This window comes from Tursiops truncatus, chromosome 8 (assembly GCF_011762595.2).
Source record: "Tursiops truncatus isolate mTurTru1 chromosome 8, mTurTru1.mat.Y, whole genome shotgun sequence".
Classification (NCBI taxonomy): domain Eukaryota; kingdom Metazoa; phylum Chordata; class Mammalia; order Artiodactyla; family Delphinidae; genus Tursiops; species Tursiops truncatus.
The window spans coordinates 53,951,766-53,977,999 of NC_047041.1; the positions used below are offsets into that span (position 1 = coordinate 53,951,766).

Sequence of the window (26,234 nt, forward strand, 5' to 3'; positions counted from 1 at the left end):
GGGGGCTATGTTCAGGTTTCTGGGTCAGTGGACTGCTGGATGGCAGTCCGTTCTCTAAGACCAGAAAGTAACGTGAGTTGCAAGCTTGGGGGAAAAACGTAGTAGGAATAGCCAACATTTCAAAGGGCTTAATACATGCTAAATTGCACTTGCTATTATTATGGTAAAACTGAGGCTTAAAGAGATCAAGTTAAGGATACACTCATATAGAGAAATTGTGGCTTAGAAATGTTAAGGTCCTGTCACTAACATTTGTATAGCTGGAATTTGAAGCAAAGCAATCTGATTCCAAACCCTTCGTCACTAATGTTGTTTCAGTTTGGGTCATGTGGAATTTGAGGTACAGTGGGGTATGGAAGCACTGCATTGGAAAATAGAAGAGGCACTGGGAAATACAGAACCCGAGCTCAGGAAAAAGGTTTGCGTTGAATGTAGCCTTCAGGTAGGAGAAAAGCGGGAAAAGAAGCCCATTCTTTTCTGTCTGTAACAGCAGTTTAAACCTCCATTATCATTTCTTTACCCCCTTACCCCCTCCAAAAAAAAAGAAACAGTATAAATGTCTGGCTCTGAGGTCCCAGGAGATGGGGTAGTTTCCAAATTCAGCGCTTGGCAAAGAGCAAGCAGATGCCGTGGTGCTTTATAACCTGAAGAGGACAATAAGACTGGGGGGTGAGACATCTTCTTCGACACACCACTAACGCCCCAAGAAACCGTCCCAAAGCCTTCCCGCGTCCAAGGAGCCTGCCCCTGTATACTGTGCGGGGCTCGAGGTGAGACGCGGGCGCAATGACGTCACGCGGCGGCCGGGTGATTCCCCAGCCTCTTGCGTCATGCACCGATGACGTCATTCGAGGAGCTTGCTCCCGCCCCCCCCACCCCGGTTGGCCTCGCTCACGTAGGTCTGTCCAGCCCTCCCCGCCCCCTCCCACCTGCGGGAGGCGGGCCGAGCCGGGCAACGCCGGCGCCTAAGCCTCGCGGGGGAAAGGGCGGGGGCCGGTGGGCGAGGCGGTCGGCCCGGGGGCCGGCGTACAATAGCTCGGCTTAGGTTGGGGAGGCGGCCCTGCAGCGGCTGCAGCTGCAGCTAGAGTCCAAGGTGTCGGCAGCACCGTAGACGCCCCCTCACGGTTCCCCCCTCCCCCTCTGCTCGTCTGTCGCGCCTACCCGCCCCCTCCCTCCCCGGCTCTGCTGTCCTACTCCACAGAAGCTTTCCCTCAGACTCTTATTCCCTCTTTCAAGGAGCCCCGCGCTCGCGAGAGCCCCTCAAAGAACTCTCTGTCTCCCCACCTCCTCCCCCAGAGGCCACCCGAGCTCCTCACATCTCTGACCCTGGGAGCACGCACCCCCCTCAGCCGAGTCGCCTAGCTCCCTCCGCCTCCCCCCTATCCGACTCCCCCCCACGGTCGCTGACCACCCTCCCACCCCCGCCCGGTCCTGAGGGATTCCCCGGCGCGAGCGGGGTGGGGAGGCGCCGAGAGAGCAGCGGCGGCGGCGGCGGCGGCGGGAGGGAGAAAGTGAAGCGTCCCCTAGTGCACTCGCGCGCTCACTCCCGGGCTCGGCCGCCGCCTCCGAGCAGGAGAAGGAGGAGGAGCCGAGTCGAGCCGAACGTGCGCGGAAGGTGAGAGCCGGCCTCCCGCCCGGTACCCCTGGCTGTGGGGCCGGGGCGGCGCGGGGTGGGGCGCTGGGGCCCATTCATTCTCCGCGGTGGGGCCGGTTGGACGGGGGCGCCAGGTGAGGCGAGGCGGGGGCGGCCCCTGCGAGGCTGGCCGCTTCTGTCGGACCAACAAAGGCCCCCTGTGTACTAACCGGCGCAGCCGCCGGTCTCGGACGCCTGGGGCCCTGAGCGGCCCGGGGGAGGACAGGGGCAGGGGAGGGGACGGGAGATCCGACAGGTCCGGCCCCGGGAGCGACTCCCTCCCGAACTTTGTGGTCCTCCGATCCTAACCCTGGCCCGCGACGGGAAAGCCTAGCAAGGCGGCGTCAGATTCATTGTGCACGAAAAAATCACCCCGTCCAGGCCGTGGGGGGGAATCACCTATAGAGTTGAACTCCTTGAAAAATACGAGTGGATAGTGCTTGACTTGTGCTGCCCCTCCCCCACCCCGGGAATACTCTGTAACATGTGGAGTTAAAAACTAAACGGGGAAAGGAGAATTGGAGTTACTTTATGTTCATTATTCCATTTCAAAAGACATGATTATTATAGTCTTTACTGTATTGAATATTTTCACAGCAAACATTACCGGGAGTGTTTTGGAAGAATGCTTGGGAAGTTTTGGGTGTTTGTGGGTGTTGGGAGCAAAGAGCTTGTTGTTTGTTAAGCCCTTTGGGTAACTGTCTTATGCTCCCCTCCCTGCCCCCCCGAACTGTGAAAGGTGAAGGGAAGGATTAGTACTATGGTTACCAATAAAAATTCGAATCCACTAGTCTAGCCTTTATTTTAAGAGCTGTTCCTGAGAAAAATCTTTAATTTTGCCTACTGTGTCTTTGGGTTCTCTCAACTTTATCAGGAGAAAACAGGAGTCAACAGTACACAGATGCCTCCTCCTTGGTCTTACCTTATGACTTCATCTACTTCCTGTGTGACCTTGAGCAGGTGACTTCCAGTCTTAAAGTTCCAGGAGTTTGCTCTTGTGCCCTAGAAACAGGCAGATGTCTACCACCGACTTAGTTTTCAAGACTCTACTGAAGCATCCCCCCACCCCACTACCCCTAGTGTGAAGTCTTTGCTGGCATCCGCCCCCATACTCCTCTCAGGCCAAACTTTCTCACTGGGTCCCTCAGAGGCCTGGTAGGATTTCTACCACAGCACTTGTAACATTTTTTTGTTCCTATTTGGGAAATCCTAAATCAGGTGCATATGAAATCCACCTCACCTCAACTAGAAACTCTGCTTCTCAGAAAGGGTTTTGGAATGATGGACCCTGAAACATTCACTGAAGCTTACCTACATTAGCTCATGGGTCTATCTGGTAAATTTGCTTATTCAGTCATTCATTTACCCAACATTACTGGAGTCTGGAGAGCTGTGTTTCAGGTCTCCTGCTAGGGCTATGGGGATTTAGAATCTATTAAGACACTCCCTATCTTCAAAGAGCTCAAAGTCTAGTGGGTGAGGTAGACACGTAAACAATGAAGGCTTTCCCTAGTCTCTACTCCAGTTGTACAGGGAGTAGTGTGCAATAATTGAGGCTGCTGGACCTGTTTTTCAGGTCTTGTCCTGGCCAAAGTGAGTCCTTCAGGGAAGGTGGTGACCTGCTTCTCATCTATAAAATAGCACTTGACAAAGAGCTTGTTCAGTTCAATTCAGTATACATTTACTAAGCACATGTTATGAGGCCCTGTGCTAGGTTTGGAGGAAGGAGTGCTTTCTAAAAGGAGGGCACTGTGTATCCAGAGAGATCTTTGTAAAACAAAACCCAGTGATTTATCCCCACCCCGACTAGTCATTGCCTAAAGATAAAATTTTATACACTTTGACATGAGTAAGAAGCTCTCAGAGATTAGAATACTGCCAGCCTTTGCAGCCTCACTTTCTATAACTCCCTTGCCACTCTCTTCTCATCTCTGCTTTTGCATGTGCTGTTCTTTCTGCCTGGAATGCCACCCTGTACCTGCCTGTGGAGAAGTGCTTGTTGGACCTCTGGGAAGTAGTCCCTTAGTTTCTCCTCCTATTACCTCCATAGAATGAGTTGCTCTTCCACCCTCTGGCTCATGTACAGACCACTCTTAGAGGTCTCTATAGCTCTCTATTGCAAATATTTGAGTTTGTGCCTGTCTTTTCCATGAACCTGTGAATTTCTTGAGGGCAGGATCTGTTTAGTCCTAGTGCCTAGCAAAGCTTCTGGCAGTGAATAAGTGTTTGAAATGAATGTATGAATAAAGACGCAAGTCAAGACCCATGAGTTAGAGGTTACCTAATTCTTTGGATTAGAATAATTAGCTCCAAGTGTGGTCTCTGCACCAGCAGCATCAATACAATCTGGAAATTTGTTAGAATTGCAAGTTGTTTGTCCCATTCCAGACCTACAGATGAAAAACTCTAGGGTTGGGGACTCCAAATATTTGCTTTAACACATCCTCCATGTGATTCTGACACTTGCTAAAGTTTGAGAATCACTGGGTTAAAAGATCTGCTTTTGGTAAGACCAGCTTCTTGCCACCTCCCCTCCTCCCCGCTCCCTCCTTTTTCTTCCAGGGTACAAACTGCCTGACATTCCATTCCATCTATTCCATTCTGTTCCATTCCATTCCATCCTATCCTATTATACTCCATTCCATTCCATATCATCTATTTTTGCCACTTGATTGAAAGCTTCCTGAAAGCAGAGAATTTTGTTTTATTTACTGCTTTAATCCCAAGGCCTAGAATAGTGACTGTATATAGCAGGCACTCAAATATTTGTTGAATGAATAATATAAAAATGATTTAATCCCATTTATTGCCAGCTGCTACGTTGGGGGTTTATTCAAGAATAGTTCTCAGTAGGAAGAGGAACCACACTCCAATATGCAAAGCCAAGTGGATTCTAACATTTTGGGGGATTTATTTTAGATTGAGCTTTTCTTCCCTTTTACATATGTCTTTCTCCACTGAAGCCTGGAGGATTTTTTTTTTTTTTTCTTTCAGCCAGGACCTTAAAATTGCACTTAAAATATCCTAGGCCAGGATTGTTTCTTGGGAACTTGCAAGTGGTTTTGCAAGTTTAAATAAGCACCCTAATTTTGATCCTTTTAACTTGAAACTATCTCTTCCTGATCTCCTGTGGTTTTTGTCTTTCTCTAGTGATGCTTAAAGCCATACAAGGGCCTGTTTGACTCCACACAAAGGTTTCTCTTCCTTGTGAAGCTCTTAAAATGTTTTGTTTCTTTCACTTTCTTATTAGCCCTAAGATACCATATCCAGTTTTCTCCTTTCCTAACTTCCCTCTGGGAGATTGGCTTCATTTGTTGATTCATTTATTTGTAAACACTTGTTGAGTCCTTCTCTACCATATGCCAGGTCCCATGCTTGGACAGGATGTTCAGATATCCATAGGATGTGGTTCAAGTCCTTAAGGAGTTAAAAATACTAAAACATGATGTGATAAGTGTGGAAATGAAGAAATTAAATAGAGGGATAAAGTGATGCATACTCATAAAGATGGGACAAAGCTTTCTGATTTTTTTTCTCAGTTTTGGAATCGTTTATCAAACAAGCATCATTTTGATAAGCAGACTTTAAAATCTTTTAATTAAGAGGTTGTTGGCTTTATTGGGGAAAACTAAAACAAAAATCAAGGTAGAATCAGCAGTTGCTAATTTGAGATAATTCTCAATTCTGTTGTTAATGCATTTTCCTTTCCCCCCTTTTTATCTTTCTAAATCATGACTAGAAAGTAGGGAAAAAACTTTTTTTTTTTAAATAGTAAAGAGAGAAGTTTAAGTTTATCAAAAAGAATATGCTGTTTCATTTTAATTCCTAAGGACTAATGTTATAATTTGGGGTGGGGTGGGTAATAAAACCCAGAGAAAGTCAGGAGACCTTAATTTAGTCTCTATATTACTTCATGACCTTATGGAAGTAATTTTATCTTTGTGCCTTTTGTCCTAACTGTAAAATAGGGTTAGTAACAGTTGCTATGACTAGCTTACAGCTATGAAGCAACTGAAAAAACATTGAATGTAAAGAAACTTTTGAAAAGTATAATTTGTTAGCTGGTTGTTAGGTGGTGGTAAACTTATTAACAGCCGCTTACATTATTGAACAACTGTTATGTACCAGATACTATGGGAGATATTTTTTCCAATCTTCAAAATAAGCACGTAAGAAGATTGCTAGTATCTCTATATCATGGATAAGGAGGTTGAAACTCAGACTGGCAAAGGGAACTTGTATAAGCTTTTGTTAAGTAAGTGGCAAACCTCAGTTCCAGTCTGTATCCGTCTGATACCAGCAGTTATGTGGCATGTTCATCACCCCAGCTGCTTTAACTTTTCTGTATGGCGGGTGTAGGAATGTTTTGTAAGTGTACTGCTGTGAGAGTTAAAATCTTTCTTCATTTAGCCTCCTCTCTTTTTTTGTGCATAGAAAGACTGGTGAAGAGAGACTTACATGGATTTACATTTATCATTCATTAGGAAAAAGAATAGCACCTTTCCCTGGTGCATTTTTTTTGTGTGTGGTACGCGTGCCTCTCACTGTTGTGGCCTGTCCCGTTGCGGGGCACAGGCTCCGGACGCGCAGGCTCAGCGGCCATGGCTCACGGGCCCAGCCGCTCGCAGCATGTGGGATCTTTCTGGATCGGGGCACGAACCCGTGTCCCCCGCATTGGCAGGCGGCCTCTGAACCACTGCGCCACCAGGGAAGCCCCTCCTTGGTGCGTTTTGTTCAGTCTTCACAACAGCCATGTGAAATAGAAATTTCCATTGGCTTGCGCAAAGGTGCATCATTAGCAAATGACTAAATATTGGTTTAAAACTACATTTTTTTGAATCTAAATGTACTTTATTTTTGCCACTATATCATATTGCCTTTTAAACCCTATCAGGCTAAACTTTGGGGCACTAGAAATGTCCTTTTAGATTGCTTTCTAATCTCTCTAACCTCTTCTCACTAAGAAATCCCAACTGAAGTCCACAGTTTGAGCCCCCCAAAAATAACTGCTGATAAAACTCTGCCAGATGGTCATGATATTGCAGACTTATAGGATAACACTTCTTTACTGAAGTTGGGAGATCAGACTTTATCCATGTTCTGAGTCACCTGTGCCTGAATATTCATTTTTCCTTTGCCAATGTAGATTTATTAACATAATGTAATACATTTTTCTGCTTTAGTGTTAAGCTTTATCTCTCATAAATAACTTCCTCCACTCTCCCATCTAGTCTTTGAGATGGGAGAAATCTTCTATGTGCCAGGATCCTCCAGATTATCCCCTCTTTAGGAATAGTGTAGTAACAAGTCAAGGAAGAACCAGAGGTTCATTGATCCCTCATAAATATGATTTTGTTTGGTATTGATTAATTCTCTAAAATTTATCTAAGTCTTAATTATAAAAAGTCCATTATGTTTTGGCTCTTATTCATGGAGTCGGGGTGTGGTAATTTGCATGCAGCCTTGGGAAATTCATTCTTGTTTATAGGGCTTTCTTCTTCCACTTTTCTACTTCCAGTTCTCTCCAGTGTCCCTTTCCCTTTCAGACTGTGTAAGTACTAACTGAGGCTGCAAGGACATTCCTTTATAGAATCTGCCTTTTGAATCTTTTGGGGTGATAAATGACAGTGACAGTATATGTGTGGCCTCCACCCTCATCTGCCTGCCTATATCTTGAAGGCCTAGCTTTCCTTATTCTCTCTTTCCCTGATTTGCACAAAGGGATTGATGGCTTTCTCATTTGAATCCTTGCCTCATAGTACTTTGTATATTATGGCAATATTATTTATCATTTTTCTTGGGAAGGAGAGAGATGTAGAAGGAAGAGCAGTAAATTTGAAGTTAGGCAAAGACCTACTTGGACACTTAACTTATTTAAATCTCTGTTTCTTCATTTGGAAAATAAAAATAATACCTAACTCACAGGGTTGTTGTGAAGATTAAATGAATAACATGTGAAAATGAATTGTAAGATGTTAAGTTATATAGATGTTAGGTACAATTGTTGTAATTTTATGACTGCAATTCTGTATAGCAGTGGTTTTTAATTTTGGCTATGCGTTTGAACTACTTGTGAAGATGTGAAAAAAAATACAGTTGCCTGGGCTCTATCTCAGGTGTACTTAATCAAAATCTCTTGGAATCTCTGTTCTTGAAAGGTTATAGATGATTCTGTTATGCAGCCAAGTTTGAAAAGTACTGCCTTATAATATTTTGCATAAATGTCTTTGGTACTTATTATATGAAAACTGTTTTAATTGTCATCTAAAGTCGCTTAATTTGCTAAACACATATTAAGCCTCAGGCATTGTCATGGGCTGTGAAGAAACAGATAGATGATACCTTGTCCCTACCTTTAAGTTTATATTTGAGAAACAAACATGTCTGTAGACAACTGTACTATATTGAGAAAAAAAATGACACATGGATATATATACTGGTGCTATGTGAAGACAGAGGAAAGGCATCTACTTCACCTGAAATAGGGGTGGTTTGGCAAGCCTTCTCAATGGAAGTGACACCTAAGTTGGATTTTGAGAGATAAGCAGGGATTAACCAAGACAGTGGGGGAGAGGTAGAAAGAGAAGGGAGAAGGAGGACCTTTCTGAAAGAGAGAGATACAAGGGCTAGAAGGCTTGAGAGCATGTTTGGGGAACTCTGAGTAGTTTAGTACACTTAGAGGATGGGGTGCAAGGTGGGGAGTGGTAAGAGCAGACAGGAAAGCAAGGCTCAGACGATGAATGGCCTTTTGGATAGTGTACAAAGTACTTCCACTAATGTCATCTCACTTTATTCTTTCAGCAACTCCCTGGGTTAGCTAAGACAGGAATTATTTTATGTCCATTTTACAGAAGTGAAAACAGAGGTTAATTGAATTGCCTGAGGCTGTACAGCACAGCTATGGTTTGAGGACAAGTCCTTCTGACTCTTGAGCTTGTGCTTCTTCCAATACACTGTAGCTCTCTTATGCTTTTCTGGTGTTGTGAGGATCAGGTGAGCTCCATAGATAAATGCATAGCAATTCATAAGCTTTAAAGTGCTTGACTCATTTTGGCTATTAGTTGGGAGTTTGGACTAAGTGATCTATAAAAGTGCTTTTAGCTCTAAGATTCTGTGGGCATTTTCTTGGATTTTCCTTAATCATTTAAATAGATTTTTTTTCCCAGGAGTTGGTAACCAGGGTCCAGCAAGCTAAAATAGCATCAGATAGTTACTCTTCCAATTTGAATGTCTTTACTCAAACCCCCTTGTTTGTTTTTGCGGTACGTGGGCCTCTCACTGTTGTGTCCTCTCCCGTTGCGGAGCACAGGCTCCGGGCACGCAGGCTCAGCGGCCATGGTTCATGGGCTCAGCCGCTCTGCGGCATGTGGGAGCTTCCCGGACTGGGGCACGAACCCGTGTCCCCTGCATCAGCAGGCAGACTCTCAACCACTGTGCCACCAGGGAAACCCCCCTTGTTTGTTTTTAAAATACATTTATGTTTCTTTTATTATGAAAGTAATATGTGATTCTTGTAGAAAATATGGAGAATACAGAAGAATAAAAGGTAAAACAAGGACAACAACAAATCTATCAGAGTTTTATTGTAGAAAGATAGCCAACAGTAAGTATTATAGCATTTCATCTATACCCTTTTAATCTTCTTAAAAAATGAGTTTGGGATAGTGATGTCCCTGTTTCCCAGCCACCTTCTCCCCCCAGCCTCATTGTATGTTGGGGATAAATGACATCAGGAGCAAATCAGCATCCTCAGCCTCATTACAACTGACCTTTTACTGGGGACTTTCACAGTGCCAAGTACTTTACATTTGGTTTTTCATTTATTCCTCAGAATAATCCTATAAGAGAGATACTGTTTTATACTCATTTTACAGATTAGAAAATTTAGAAGCAGAGAGATCAAGTTGGGATTTGAAGACATTTTTATGATTATTACTGTGTAACTACGGCAAGTCACTTAACCACCCTGAGCCTCCGTTTTCCTTAGCTGTCAAATAGATGTTTTAAATTTTTTTAAATTTATTTTTAAAAATAAATTTATTTACTTATTTATTTATTTTTGGCTGTGTTGGGTCTTTGTTGCTGTGCATGGGCTTTCTCTAGTTGTGGCGAGCGGGGGCCATTCTTCGTTGTGGTGCGCGGGCCTCTCATTGTGGTGGCTTCTCCTGTTAGATGTATTAAATTTGATGCCAGCTTCTTAGTTCAGATATTTTATGACAGTGTTTTTAAGTTTTTTTATTTATTTAAAAAATATTTTTATCTTCTTCTCTCCCCTGCCCTCACCCTTACTCCATAGTAAAATAGTCCATGATCCCCATAGTCTATCAGTAACAGTATTTCACTATGGAAACAATTCTCAGTGGGCTAGAGGAGTAAAATTTAAATTTCCAGGTTGGGGCATGGATAGAGAGGGACTTGGTATAGTTGGAAGGACTCTTAGTTCCCCAATCACCTGTTAAAGAATTACTATTTTATAACATTTTCTTCTATTTAAGATTATTTTCCCATCTGGAATTACCTGGCTGGTCCAGAGTCTGATATTTTTGTTTGGTGTCCGGGTACATTTTGCTTGGTCAGTTCAAGAAGTTATCTATATGTAATCTGCAAAGTAACTTAAAACAAGAAACTAGATGAGCAAAGGGGAAAAATTCATTATGATCCACTTTTGTAAGTCCACGTTTCCTAAGCAGGCTAGAGACAATATATATTTAGGCTTTACTGTTTTCGAAACACTTTCGTATACAATCTCATTTAATTCTGTCCTTAATGCATCATATTTTTACAGATGGAAAGAAGTTAAGTGGCTTGTCCATGATAGCAGAGCTGGGAGTTTGCAAATTGGAATCTTTAATCTATATCATCTGTCTCCAAATCTGGTGTTGGCTCCTGAACATTTGGGTGCTGCCTTGACCAGTGGCACTTCCTTCATTTTCCCTTGACTTAAAAAAAAAATCCTGGTTCCTTGGAGAATGTTAAAAGCTATTTGCAGTTCATTCATTTTCCAAAAATCATGTTGTTTCTATCCATTGCCAGTTGCCAGAGAGTTGTCTGAAGCTGACTACTTTGTTAAGGCCCCAGGCCACTTGGGAATGGCTGCTGAGAATATCCTTATGTGTGGGTTGGTAGAGTAGGGACAAAACATATACACCTCCACATGCATACAAACCAAATGCATCTCTACAGTGCTTCTATTTATCTATTCCTTAATTAGTCTACAGATATTTGTTGATCGCTTCCTATGTGCCAGGCATGTGCTTAGTACTAGGAGTACAGTCATAAGCAACACAGAAATGGTCCTTGTCCTTGCTCTTATAAAGCTTATACTCCAGAGGGGAATAAAGAGAAAAGCATTAAATGTGCAAATAAGTAGTTGCAGGTTTTGATAAATCCTACAGAAGATAAAGGAGTAGGGCAGAGAATTTTGGAGTGCTAAGAGGAAGGCCTCATTGAGGAAATGATACTTTTAAAATAAGATATGCAAGATAAGTAGATACTAGTCATGCAGAGAATGGAGTATAGAGCATTGCAGGCAGAGGGAACATTTTAAGTGCACAAAGGCCCTGAAAGTAGGTAACAGTTTAGAACTCTGATGTTCAGTGTGGTAGCTACTAGCCAGTGGGGTTACTGAGCATTTGAAATGTTGCTGGTTCATATACAGATGTGCTGTAAGTGTAAAATACATACCAGATTTCAGGCTTAGTACTGAAAAAAAGAATTTAAAGTAATTAACTTTTTATATTGATTATATGTTGAAATGTTAATATTTCGATAAATTGGGTTAAATATTTTTTCAAATTAATTTAACTTTTCTTTTTTAACTTTTAAAATATAGCTACCAGAAAATTTAAGATTACCTATGTAGCTTGTGTTAGTGGCTTGCATTATATTTCTATTGGATAACACTGGTTTAGCTCAACATGGAGGAACTAAACACAGGACATTATGGTTGATGTGCCGTAGGGAGCAAGAGTGAATGGTATGAGATGAAGCTGGTGTGGTAGGAAGAGACCTTTCGAGATGCTACCCTGTGCAGTATCCTAGTTAATCCTGAGAGACTGAGAAGGGATGAATAAATCAGATTTTACAGACAGAGACAAATAGTGACTGCCCAAACCACCCCCCACCCCTTGGTGCTAGAATGAGGAGATGAACCAGCACTTTTAGCATAGTGTCTTGAGTGTAGAATGTTCTCTATCATTGTCAGCTAAAACAAACAAACAAATAAATATTGAGGAGTAAATTGATTAAATTGACTAATCAAAGTTTTTAAGTGGTTTTGAGATTGCCTCTGGATATCCGTAGTATCTAAGTAGAACTCTTTGTCAAAGATTGAATTTTTTATTCAACTTTTTTCTTTTTTTTAAATTTTTTTGGCACATGGGATCTTAGTTCCCCAACCAGGGATCAAACCCACACCCCCTGCATTGGAAATGCAGAGTCTTAACCACTGGACCACCAGGGAAGTCTGACTTTTTTATTAAAAAAGAAAAATCCCTTCTTTAGGCTGACTCCTCTTGAAGCAATACACTTCTTTCAACTATTTTGTATGTTTAAAAATTCTTTATAATACAATATTACGATGGGAGTATGTTTAGTGAGCACTCATATACTCATTTAGGTTCTATAATATTTTACTATATTTGCTTTACTGAATATCCATCCCTTAATCTATTCATCAATCCATCTTATTTTGAAGCATTTCAAAAAAAGTTGCAGACATCAGTACACTTCACCCTTAAACACTTTAGCATTCATACTCTTACCCACTACTCTATGGCATTATTTGATTAATGTCTGTCTGCCCTACTAGACCCTATGCTCCGGAGAATCATTTTTCTTTAAGGCATGACACCTTAAAGAGAAAGAATTTTAACATAGTACCCCTTTCCTTAAAATAAAAAGTATCTTTTTTTTTTTGCTCCCTGTTGTAGTTACAGTTCCTAGCATATAGTAGCTACTCCAGAAATGTTTTTTTTTTTTTTTTTGCGGTACGCGGGCCTCTCACTGTTGTGGCCTCTCCCGTTGCGGAGCACAGGCTCCGGACGCGCAGGCTCAGCGGCCATGGCTCACGGGCCCAGCCGCTCTGCGGCATGTGGGATCTTCCCGGACCAGGGCACAAACCCGCGTCCCCTGCGTCGGCCGGCGGACTCTCAACCACTGCGCCACCAGGGAAGACCTTTTTTACATTTTTAGAAATAAATTTATTTATTTTATTGATTTTTATTTTTGGCTGTGTTGGGTCTTCGTTGCTGCGTGTGGGCTTTCTCTAGCTGCAGCGGGTGGGGGCCACTCTCGTGGTGGTGCGTGGGCTTCTCATTGCGGTGGCTTCTCGTTGAGAAGCACGGGCTCTAGGCGCGCGGGCTCAGTAGTTGTGGCGCACAGGCCAGCCACTCCACGGCATGTGGGATTCTCCTGGGCCAGGGCTTGAACCTGTGTCCCCTGCATTGGCAGGTGGATTCTCAACCACTGCACCACCAGGGAAGCGCCATAAATGTTTTTTGATTGAATGAATTTGAAAGTGGAGCCAGCATTCAAACTGAGGTCCATATGACTTCTTCACTCAAGTTTAGCAAACATACAAGAATCCTTTCCATTGTCTGGTGTTGGGAGAGGCCAGGAGAGAAGAAACTTCACTGTGTTAAATATTTAGGTGCCCAGTACAAATATCTCTGACCTGAGTCAAAGTTGAATGCATGCCCTGGTGCTAGCTAAGGATGTGGAAAATTCTTAAGCTGATCGCCAGCTACTTTGCCATTCTGGGTCTTTCTTCATTTTATTTGAGTTGAAGAATTAAATGTTACTGAAAAATGGCATTGGATTAAAGCCCTTTTAGGCATATTTGCTTTCCAGAAGTTTCCTTAAAAAATTTTTTTTTAGTACTCTCCCAGGCAACATTTCAAAATTGGCAGAGTTCTTTTAGGTTAGTACCAATTTCTTTATAGGGCCACAATTCTAATAAGGCTTAACACGTACAATGTTACTAACTTTATTCCATTAAAAATAACAGAGCTCTATTTAACAAACTATTTTGTAATACTGTTAATAAATTTAAAATTCAGGCACAATTCCTTCAGTCAAATGAATAAACTCTTGTTTCCTTTTTTCTTGTATGTAAACATACCTATTTACATAATTATAATCACAATGTAGACCTACATTTGTTTGCCTTGTTTTTCTTGACTTATAAACATTTCCCTCATGTTACTGTGTAGTGTTCATTATAAAATTTAAGATGTTATTCCATAATTTGCCTAATACCATTGTATCAGTCAGTGTCCTACCAGAGAAACAGAACCAGTAGAATTCTTTAGCAGGGAAACCTCAGTTTTGCTCTTGAGGTCTTTCAACTGATTGGGTGAAGCCTATGCAGATTATGAAGGATAATCTCCCTTGTTTAAAGTCAACTGAATGTAGATGTTTACTGTTTCTATAAAATACCTTCACAGCAGCACCTAGTTTAGTGTTTAATTGAACTACTGGGTACTATAGCTTAGCCAAGTTGACATAAAACTAACCATCACAATCATTTAGGTTTTTTTCCCTGTAATAAATTACACTGTAATTTTATCTGTAACACTACATATAGCTTTTTACTTTCAGAGTTTATTTCTTTAGAATAAATTCCCATAGGTGGAATTACTGGATCAAGTGATATGAAGACCTAATAGGCTCTTGACAGGATTTAATATTTGCAAACTGAGAATACCACCACAGCCTTTCTTTTAATGATTTCTTCAGGAGTTGGTCTGTTCAACTGACTTATTTCCCATTTCCAAAAGCCTATTTTTTCCCCCCTGTATTTTCTAGCTCTGGAAATAGCTGCTTTCCTTCAGGGTTATCTTCAATTCTCCCCTCAGTCTCCACCTGTCACTTTCTCTCTTTTTTTTTTTTTTTTTTTTTTGCGGTACGCGGGCTTCTCACTGTTGTGGCCTCTCCCGTTGCAGAGCACAGGCTCCGGACGCGCAGGCTCAGTGGCCATGGCTCACGGGCCCAGCCGCTCTGCGGCATGTGGGATCTTCCCGGACCGGGGCACGAACCTGTGTCCCCTGTATTGGCAGGCGGACTCTCAACCACTGTGCCACCAGGGAAGCCCCACTTTCTCTTTTGTGCTTTCTCTTCTCTACTACCCCTCACTTTGTCTCATTTATCACAAATAAAACAGAAGCTTTATATTCCTACTTCTGAATCTGAGAATCTACTTGGATTGTACCCATTTTTGCCTTCGCTCCTTTTTTACAATGAAGGAAATGATTCTCTTTCAAGGAAAGGCCTGATCCGTCATATACTTTTAGATTCTTTCCTGTGGTCCTGTCTTAGAAACCTCACTTCACTACGTCATGACATTTTGCTTTCTACTGGGTTATCATAAGCAGCATTGAAATGTTTTATTTAAAGGAAAACAGTTTTCCCCTTCTCCACCAAACAAAAGCGCTCCTGAGATCCCATGTCAGCCTTCAGCTAAGCGCTATTTTTGCTTTCCTTCAAAACTAGTCTTCTTTAAATAGCTGTTTACAACTTCTGCTTCTAATTCCTTACCTTCCATTTACTTGGCAGCCTACTCCACTCTGCTTCTACCCCCATCCCCCCACCTTATCATAACTGCTTGTGCTAAGGCCCATAATGACCCCTATGGTGCCAAATCTACTTAAAAAAAAAGAAAAAGAAAAAAAGCAAACAACCCCAAAACCGCAGCCACACATACACCACTCCCCTTCCCGTAATCCCTTAATATCATCAAAATGTTCAGTTGTGGTGCAAATGTCATACTTTTCTTTCTTTCTTTGTTTTTTTTTTTCTTTAACAGTTTGAAACAGATAAGGGCTACAAAGAGAGATTGGTTGACATGTCTTTTATGTTTCCTTTAATCTCTAAATTTCCTCTCAGTCTCTTTTTTCTCCCTTTCAGATTATTTGTTGAAGAAACCAGTTGTCCTATAAAGTTTCTCACTGTCTGGATTTTGCATCTCCCTGTTATAATTTAACAGATTCCTTGGTTATACATTATTTGTAAGTTAGTATCTAGAGGCTTGATCAAATCCAGGTTTTCTTTTTTGCATGGCCACTTTGTAGGTGTTGGTGTGTTCTTTCATTGAGAGGCTCACAGTGCTTGGATGGCTCTCTTTTTGTGTTGTTAGCAGCCACAGAATTTCCATTTCATTCTTATCTTTCTGGACCTCTCAGTATATTTGCCTTTATTGATTACTCCCTCTTTAAAATATGCTTTGCCTTCTGTGATATCACTTTCCTTGTTTGCCTCCTACCTCTGACCATTCCTCAGTTTAATTTGTTGCCTTTTCTACAATGTTGATTTTAAATGTTGGAATTCCTCAAGGGAGAGATCCTCTTCTCTTACACTGTACTCTCTTTCTACTTGATTTCATTCATTGTCCTACCTTTGAATACTATATATATGCTCTCAACTTCTGTATTTCCCCAGATATCTCTAGTCTAAACCTCTCTCCTTAACCCTAGACTCATAATATTCAATTACCCACTTGATATTTCCACTCTGAGGTCTTACAACATCTCCTTCTTTATATACTCTAAACTGCGTTCTTGGTCTTTTTCCACAAACCTGGTTCTCTCCCAGTTATCACTGTCTTAGTAAGTGGCATCTTTGTTTCTCTAGTTGCTCAAACCAGAAATTTAAGGTTCATCCCTGACATCTCCTTCTCTCCTGACACCCTTCTCTCCTGTCCTTCATATGGATAACTCCACTCCCTATCTTGTTAATTTTACTTCCTTTGTATTGCTTGAATCTATCTACCTCTCTCCATTTCTGTTGTGACTTCTCTAATCCAAACTACCATCATCTCTACCTTGGACTATCTTTTTAAAAAGATTTATTAATTAATTAACTTATTTTGGGCTGCCCTGGGTCTTTGTTGCTGCGTGCGGGCTTTCTTTAGTTGCGGCGAGCCGGGGCTGCTCTTGGTTGCGGTGCATGGACTTCTCATTGTGGTGGCTTCTCTTGTTGAGGAGCACAGGCTCTAGGCCCGTGGGCCTCAGTAGTTGCGGCAGGCGGGCTCACTAGTTGTGGCTCAAGGGCTCTAGAGCGCAGGCTCAGTAGCTGTGGCGCACGGGCTTAGTTGCTCTGAGGCATGTGGTATCTTCCTGGACCAGGGATTGAACCTGTGTCCCCTGCATCGACAGGTGGATTCTTTTTTTTTTTTTTTTCCCCAGTACGCGGGCCTCTCACTGTTGTGGCCTTTCCTGTTGCGGAGCACAGGCTCCGGGCGCGCAGGCTCAGCGGCCATGGCTCACGGGCCCAGCCGCTCTGCGGCATGTGGGATCTTCCCGGATCGGGGCACGAGCCCGTGTCCCCTGCATCGGCAGGCGGACTCTCAACCACTGCGCCACCAGGGAAGCCCGACAGGTGGATTCTTAACCACTGTACCACCAGGGAACAGGGAAGTCCCTACCTTGGACTATCTTTTAACTGAGTTCTTTGCTTGAAACCTGTAAAAGTTTTTTGTTTTATTTAGGAGAAAATATAAAATCTTTTTTTTTTTTTTTTGGCTGTGCCACGTGGCTTGTATCATCTCAGTTCCACAACCAGAGATCGAACCCGGACCCATGGCAGTGAAAGTGATGAGTCTTAACCACTGGACTGCCAGGGAATTCCCAAATATAAAATCTTAAACATGATTTTAAGTTTTTGAGTGACCTGACCTTGTTTTTTGTTTCTCTAACTTCATCTTGTGCCACTCTCCACCTCAGTGGCTGTGTTTCAGAGTGATTGGCACTGTTTTTCCTCTCCCCCCCCCACAAAGTTTGAGAAAGTCTTTCTTGCCTCAGGGCCTTCACACCTGTTCTACTCCCCTGGTATGCTTTTCTCCATTTCTGGCTTCTTCACAAGTCTAGCTTTTCTCTGCCTCCCTCTTTTTCTTCTTTAAGAAAATTGAGTATATTCTTCTTTCTAAATATTGGGTATCTACTGGAAGCCAGGACCCATCTGATCTAAAGAAGATCCCCTCTATTTTCATCTTACAGTATTTGTTATTTTCTGTAATGGCTTTTATAATGACCTGTAATTCTGTACCTGTCTGTTTGTTATACGTCTAGCCTTTCAGCTCCATGGAGTCAAAGATCATCTCTTTTGTTCACCTTTGTACCCCATCACCTAGTACAGTGCCAGGACCACAGTGAGTGTTGTAAATATTTGCTGAATGAACGAGCTCACATTATCAAGAATTATCAAGCCTTGTCAGTTTTATCTCTGTAGTTATTTCCAAGTTTGTTTTTATCTTTCTATCCTCTGTGCTCTGGTTTAGACCATAATTATCTTGTCTCTAGGTTTTTAAATTACCTCTTAACTAGTGTCCTGGCCACCAGTCTTTTTGTTTTGTTTTGTTTTTTCATTTTAAAAAATTTTATAGTTGATTTACAATGTGGTATTAATTTCTGCTGTACAGCAAAGTGACTCAGTTATACACATATATATACATAATCATTTTCATATTCTTTTCCATTATGGTTTATCACAGGATACTGAATATAGTTCCCTGTGCTATATAGTAGGACATTGTTGTTTATCCATCCTGTATATCAGTTTGCATCTGCTAATCCCAAACTCCCAATCCATCCGTCCCCCAACCCCTTCTCTCCCTTGGCAACCACAAGTCTGTTCTCTATATCTATGAGTCTGTTTCTGTTTCATAGATAAGTTCATTTGTGTTATATTTTAGATTCCACATAAAGTGGTATCATATGGTATGTGTCTTTCTCTTTCTGACTTACTTCACTTAGTATGATAATCTCTAGGTCCATCCATGTTGCTGCAACTGGCATTATTTCATTCTTTTTACGGCTGAGTAATATTTCATTGTGTATATATAGTCCACATCTTCTTTATCCATTCATCTGTCGATGGACATTTAGGTTGTTTCCATGTCTTGGCTCTTGGATATAGTGCTGCTGTGAACATAGGGGTACATGTATCTTTTCGATTATAGTTTTGTCTGGGTATATGCCCAGGTGTGGGATTGCTGGATCATATGGCAACTCTATTTTTAGTTTGTTTTCTTTTTTTGCGGTACGCAGGCCTCTCACTGCTGTGGCCTCCCCCGCCGCGGAGCACAGGCTCCGGACGCGCAGGCCCGGCGGCCATGGCCCACGGGCCCAGCCGCTCCACAGCATGTGGGATCCTCCCAGACCGGGGCACAAACCGGCGTCCCCTGCATCAGCAGGCGGACTCCCAACCACTGTGCCACTAGGAAAGCCCTATTTTTAGTTTTTTGAGGAACCTCCATACTGTTCTCCATAGTGCTGGCCACCAGTCTTTCTGCCCTCTTATTCATCCATTATTCTGCCTGGAGTAATTTTTCTGATCCTGTTACTGTTTTTCTCAAAAGCCATCAGTGTATCCCCATTGCTGGTAGGATAACATGTAAATTGGTTTGTTATTCAGGGAACATTACACTTTGACCCCACCTACTTCTTCAGCCTCATCTCTCTTGACCCTAATCCATCCCTAAAAAGACTGAGTTTACTACACTTTCATATGTTATATCACTTTGTTCCCTCAGCCTGGAATTCCTTTTTCCTCTATGCTATTAAAGCTCTTCATTCTTCAAGATCCAACTGGGCTGCCATTTCTTCCATGTAGGCTTGCAGCCCTCATCCACCCATTCATGACTATAAATTCCTTGATGGTATGCTATAGACTAAATGTTTATGTCTCCCCCAAATTCTTTTTTTTTTTTCTTTTTGCGGTACGCGGCCCTCTCACTGTTGTGTCCTCTCCCGTTGCGGAGCACAGGCTCTGGACGTTCAGGCTCAGCAGCCATGGCTCACGGGCCTAGCTGCTCCGTGGCATGTGGGATCTCCCTGGACCGGGGCACAAACCCGTGTCCCCTGCATCGGCAGGCGGACTGTCAACCACTGCGCCACCAGGGAAGCCCTCCCCCAAATTCATATGTTAAATCCAAATGCCCAAAGTGGTAATATTTGGTGGTGGGGCCTTTGAGAGGTGATTAGGTCATGAGGGTGGAGCCCTCATGAATAGGATTAGTGTCCTTATAAAGTAGACCCAGAGAGCTCCCTCTCCCCTTCTGCTGTGTGAGAGAGAAAATGGCTATCTATGAACCAGGAAAAGGGTTCTCACCAGACACTGAATCTTCTGGTGCTTTGATTTTGAACTTCTTAGCCTCCAGAACTGTGAGAAGTAAATTTTTTTTGTTTGTAAGCCACCTAGTCTATGGTATTCTGTTATAGCAGCCCAAATGGACTAAGACAGGTAGTACTTTGTTTTGTTCCTTGCTGTATACTCAGTATCTTGAACAGTGTCTGGCATGTACTAGGCTCTCAATAAATGCTTGTTGAATTATTGAATAAAATAATTTATCCACTCATTCAACAAATATGTATTAAGCTTTTTTGAATTTCCATAGCACTCTTTTGGTCCTGTGCACTATAATTAGATATATAGATGTTCATTTGTTATCCATAGGAACTGATCACTTATAAAATTACTCCCCACTCAGACATCCCTCTCTGCTCACCACTGGGCTCTGTCCTCCCCACTCTCCTTGTCAGTAAGGGCATTTCAAATGGTAGGATAATTAGCATCTAACAATATGATGCAAGTAGATTCTAAAAGGAAAACTGAAATTTCTGCAAAACATAAAGAATTTTATGAATTTGAAATAAAGTGATATTGGAGAATGGCTTGAACCACACACACAAAAGTCATTGACAAATGAGGATTAGGTAAAATTAGACCAGTTTAAAATTGAAGGAAAAATTAACGTGAGTAATGTCATAATAGGAGATTCAGAGGACAATGATTTGAGTAACAAAGGATTAAGAGAGACCCTTGGCAAAAACTGGTGAAGCTCCTGAATATTTTTACAAAACTGATCCTCTTCATCAACGTGTTCTAAAAGCCAAATGTGAAATGACCGATGTTCTTTGGTTTAAGAATTACCTTAGTGGCAATTATAGCTTAAATTTTGTTAAATTACAAAATTTTGTTTTATACTTATTTTGAAAAATTAAAGGCCCCATCTACTTTTTATTTATTTTATTTTATTGTAGTTTTGTCCTTCATCAGTTAACTTAAGTGGCATTTTTGGGTATTAGTTATACCCAGATAATAAGAATCCCTTTGTATGCACTTGCCCCCCATTAGATTTATTTCCCTGACGTTGGGGATTTTGCATTATTCATTATATTCCTATGGGGCCTAGCTCAGAGTCTGGCACATAGGAGATACCTAATAAAGCAAAGGGTTAGGAAGAAGTGAACAGTAATTGAAGAGATTTGGAAAAGTGTCTTGAAAAGGTACTGTTTGGGGAGGGGAGCTAAGATCCCACAAACTGCGCTGCGTGGCTAAAAAAAAAAGGTACCATTTGGTACAGTTTGCGTGGCAGGTGAGTGAGTAGGGTTTGACTGTTATACTTTGTTATGTCCAAATAGAGAACATCTCTTATTCTTCCTTTTGCTAGCTCCTGCCTAGTGTGTACTTTAATATTCAGAGTCTGGTCTCTGCCGCAATAGCTCTTGTTCTCATTGTAATTCTTCCTAGAGATTGAGATGGAAATGAGGAAGGCTTTGGGCTGCTGCCTGGGCATCCACATTCACGAGAACTTAGAAATGCAGAGGGACCAAATGCCATGCCTGACCTAGATGAATCCAGGTCAGCCAATCATTGCTTTCTTGCCTCTCCCTTTGTTCTCTGTGCTGCCAGCCTTCTATTCTGCAGGAGGTTTATGCTACAGCTGTTTATGCCAATTAATATAATGCTAATATGCCCTTTAATGAAAGCATGGTAACACAGGGTCTCAGCCGGTGGATAAGAACAGTATAGTGTCAGCTTTCAAAGTACCTTTTCACTAACAACAACTGGACTAGGCACCTGAAAAATTTTTGACATTGTTTTTGAAACCGTAGAAACAGAAGCTGAAAGTGACCATTGCTTAGGGAATCTAACCCCTCATTTTGTCCTCTATATTGTGTAGTAGTTAAAAACCTCTGCTACTGACCTAACTTGGAATCCTATGGCTCTGCCAATTCCTGACTCTCTGATCTGGGGGCAGTTACTTAACCTCTGTAGTTTTAGATTCCTTATCCTTAAAGTGGTATTAACAGTAGCACCTACTTCATAGGTTTGTTACCAGGATTACATGAGGTAATAATTGTAAAGCACTTAGCAGATTCTGGCACAAAACAAGTGCTCAATAAATGTTGGCTCTCATAATTATCCATATTACAGGATAGGGAAGTGAAAATGAGCCTAATGACCAGTGCTTTAATTTACAGCCCTGTCCTTGAAACCTTTGTTCCTAATTCTCCTTCAGTTAGAGTTTAAGCCTTGTAAAAGCAAGGACTTTGTGCTTGCTTCTCTGTTTCCTCAGCAACTAAAATAATTTTTAGCATACAGTAGATGTTTAGTAAATATTTGGTGTATTAATGAATTCTTTTAGAAAAAATTTTCTCTGAATAACACCTATTATTAGATACTCTAGTGACTTGAAACTTTTTTCTTTACAGTTGTTTATATGAATTTGCACTTGTCTTTGTAGTATTTGTGTTGTATCCTTGATCTTTTCAGATGTCTTTGTTTCTCTCTATACTGTAAATCTTTAAGAGTGGAAGACTGTGATCTCTGCTTTGGGAATTTCCCTATAACTCCTAATGTAGTAGTTTTTTTGTACACAGTTATTAGTGCTTATTAATTACTGACAACTGACTATAAAAATCACTTGTATTCAACATTATTTTTTAGCAAAACTCAGTATATGCTATAGCATCATTCCCAGCTCTAAGAAGTTGTAAATTTGTAGGGTCAGTCCTTGGTGGCAAGAGGTACTTTATTGCCTTTGTGAATGTTATTCTTTATACTTGAAACGCTGCCTCCATCCTCCTTGCCCCTTCTCTGCCAAATGTCAACTGCTCATTCTTCAGGGCTCAGTCTTCCTCTGTCAAGTTGGTTTTCTTCCTTTCTTCTGTGATTAATTCCTCATTATGTAAATCTCTTCATGGAGGAAGTGGGCAACTTTTGCAAATGGGATGATTGTGAAGGAGGACATTCCACACTGAGGGAAGAGTTGATGCAAAGACAAGGAAGGAAAGGGTCAGTTGTTATGCGAACATGATGGCAAATATTATATGTTATCTTTAGTGTAGGGTAGTTTACTGGTCAGGGTTCTTATTAGTGGGGCAAGTAACAGAATCCACTCTAGCAAGTTCAAGGAAAATTGATTTATTAAAGGATACCAGAGAGATGAAAGAGTCTTTGGGAGAATAGAAGAAATGGACCCAGGCTGAGCTTCCAGGAATAAACTTTCCAAACTGCACCAAAGAATAAAGCTCTCAAGGATGCTGCTGTCTTTGCCATAATCTAGAAGCTGCAGAATCAGGCAGCTGTTGCTATAACTGCTAGATCTAGAACTATGCTGCCTCTGTTGCAGTTTGTTCCAGCAAAAGGGGTGTCCTGTGCCCAGTCTCTCCACTCATCTAATACATAGTTACAAATCAGTATCTAGCGTGAGAGCATCTGATTAGCAGAACCTAAATGACTTTTAGGAGGGAGTCTGGGAAATACAGGTTTTTTTTGCTTTCCAATCTCTGAAGTACTCAAAGCTAGAAAGGGGTTAGAATAGGTATTGAGCAAAGCAATTTACAGATTCCACTGTAGAGAGTTTTCACGTGGCTTGTACCATCTTCTATTACTGAATTCTATGTCATTTGGAATTCTTTAAGCAGCAATTCTGACTCAAATTTGGTTTATATCATATTGAAATTTATATAAATTGAAAATTATAACAACACAAAAGTAAAAGATTGTGTTACTTATATCCCGAAGCTGCCTTCCATCATGGTGGTAAATTGATAGTAACCGTTGGAGGGGCTAAGTTTCTTTGTTAACCAGTGGATGAGAGAGATATAGATACATAGACAGAGGGGTGGGGGAAAGGGAGGGAGACAGGGAGAGAGGCAGAAAGAGGCAGAGAGAGAGACAGAGGCAGACACTGACTTCATCTCCCAAAATGGACAAAATTTCCCCTTTAGTGCAATTGGACCACCTTAGGCCACTTACCCATCCCTGAACTACAAGAGTTTCAAGGGATGTGCCAGATGCCAATTGGTTAAGCCTGAGTTCTTGGACTAATCACTGCAAGGAGAATGGGATTACTATATTTGGTTTGGGTGTAGAATGAAGACCTACCCTTAGAGCTAGGTTTGGGGTCAGCTTTCCCTTAGGACAGTGGTTTTCAAAAAGTGGTCAATTGGGAACTTGTTAAAAATGCAAATTCTCGGGCCAGGTATCAGACCTACTGAATCGAAAACTCTGGGTGTGGGGCCCAGGAACCTGTGTTTTAACAAGCTCTTCAGGTGATTTTTGACTCTGATAATATGCTAAAATTTGAGAACTGCCTTAGTTACATTGGCTGCTGAGGAATGAATACTGGATGAAAATCAGGGCTCTATTGGGAGGGAGGAAGAGGGGAATGGATGCTGGCTAGCCAGTAGCATCCATTTCAGAACTATAAAGGTGAGTAGGGATCAGTTCATGAGAATCTTGAATGTCTGCCTCACAAGCTTGTTGTGAGATTTCAGACTAGACAAGGGATGTGTGAGGGACCTGTACAGTGAAGGAGATAGAATATAATAGGGATGAAGTAGAAAGTACATTGAACTTGGAGTCAGAGATTGGGTTCTCATCCTGGTCTTTTTACCTCTTTGAGCTTCAAACTCCTCTTCTGTAAAATAGGGACTATAACTACTGGAATGTTGGGAGAATTAAATGAACAAAAGTATGTGGAAGCACTTAGTTCATTGTTTAGCATATTAATAAGTAAATATTTACTGAAAATTATGATGCTTGGCTAAAGCAGTATGAACTTTATTCCGAGGTCAAGGGGAGGCTTGCTCCCTTAGGCTTGTCTTTCCTCTTAAGACAATTTCCTGGTTTCAGGAAACAATTTCCAGTTGTTTCAGATCTGATCATATTCAGATCAGCTCTGGTTTAACTGCATGAGCAATGGTTTTCTGCCTCAGCAGTCTTTTCCTGAGGGAATTATGTGAATTATTTACTTCAGCTGTCACAGGGCTATAGATTTTTATTTTTGCTTTTATAACTAATATGTATTGGGGGGTGATGTGACCATACGTATTTTATGTTCTGCCTTGGCATTTTTTAGAATTTTCTTATCTGAGGTCATTTTAATGTGTAACACTATGCCCTCTTCCTCCTACTTTTTGTTTTTTACACATTTCACATTTTCTAAATATAGAATATTTATAAATTCATATTAGGTTACAGTGGGAAAGGTGTTTAGGATTGGTTTGGACTCTCTCCCTTACTTTATATATAAAGAAACTAAGACAGGGAAGTAATTTATCCAGTCTTGGGTCCTGCTTCTTGCCCTCTTCTGTTTTCTTGGCATGGAAGAATTACATCTGGGGTTAAATTTCATATTTTGTTCTATAATATTAAATAGTCAAGAGTCACTTGTAAATTGTTTATATCTGATGGGATTTAAAGTCATAAGCCTGGTCTGCTGTAAGTGAAGCAGAGCTGATGTCCCAACCTAGGAAGATTACCTAGTGAATAGAAGTGTTGTGACTCCAACAGTGGGAAGAAGGGCCCTGCCATGAACACACTCTTCACTCCTAGTCATACTTGGCATGTTATTAAATGTGCCACTTAGAGGAGGTGCCAGTGTTGTGTTATTAGGTAGCTTGTGGCCTTTTCTATGTTTACATGTAGTGTGTTCGAAGAAGGAAAGAATGAAATTGAATGGGTAATTTCTACTCTGTGATGCTGAGCACTTCTTACCTTATCACTACAAATAACAGTTAATTTTTTTTTTTTCTTTTAGAGAGTTACTGTTGGGTGGCAAGGAAACCAGAGAAACTGATTCTAGTCTTGTTGGTACTAATTAAAACCTAGATTTCCAGATGAAGGGGAACCTAAGGGTTATCCAATCTAATACCCTTATTTTATGAATGAGAAAACTGAGGCCAAGAGAAGAAAAAATTACTCACTTAATATTATAAAATTAAAAAAATATATACAATAAGTTAGTTCCAGAGTCAGGACCATATCTCAGCCCTTCTGACTGTGTTAAGTATATTTCTACTATACCGTTCTGCAAGGCAGTGAAAGAGGAAATGTCGGGTAGTGAGAAGAGCACAGGTTTGGGGGCAAAGATCTGAGTAAAAGCCATGGCTCTGCCACTTACTGACTTGTGCCTGAGAAAGTAATATCACTTCCTTAAGCACCAGTTTCTTCCTTTGTAAAATAGGATAATGCTGATACTTTCTTACCTGCCTCACAGGGTTATTATTAGAATACCATGTGAGATGCAGTGGATAAAAGGAAGGCAAATTTGCTTATGGATTTCAGCTCCATCACCTATAAGCTGTGATTTTAGGGCAAGTCATTTAATTTCTGTGAACACAGTTTTTCCTTTGTAAAATTGGGACAATAATAGCTCCCTTGCAGAGTTGTTTTGAGGGCATTAATGTATGTAAAGCATTCAAAATGGTGCCTGGCACATAAGAGGTGTTCAGAGAGTGTTTGAGATATTCTCAGATGACTTAGTTCTGTCTTCTCAGAACTGTTCCTCTAAAGGCTTAACATAGATATAGCA

At 41.4% G+C, this 26,234-nt stretch overlaps 1 protein-coding gene across 3 annotated transcripts in view; it reads left to right on the forward strand.

Annotated features, from left to right (window-relative positions):
• The first annotated feature begins 1,140 nt into the window (after window positions 1-1,140).
• The window catches only part of PAK1 (p21 (RAC1) activated kinase 1), a 201,874-nt gene continuing 176,780 nt past the window's right edge, over window positions 1,141-26,234 (forward strand). For 2 of the 3 annotated variants that reach the window (XM_033862198.2, XM_073808390.1), the window contains exon 1: window positions 1,141-1,615. The gene's annotated coding sequence lies outside the window, so the exon portion shown is untranslated. Of the gene's footprint in view, window positions 1,616-21,160; window positions 21,272-26,234 lie in introns of those variants that run through there. The other variant, XM_033862199.2, reaches the window with a different exon arrangement.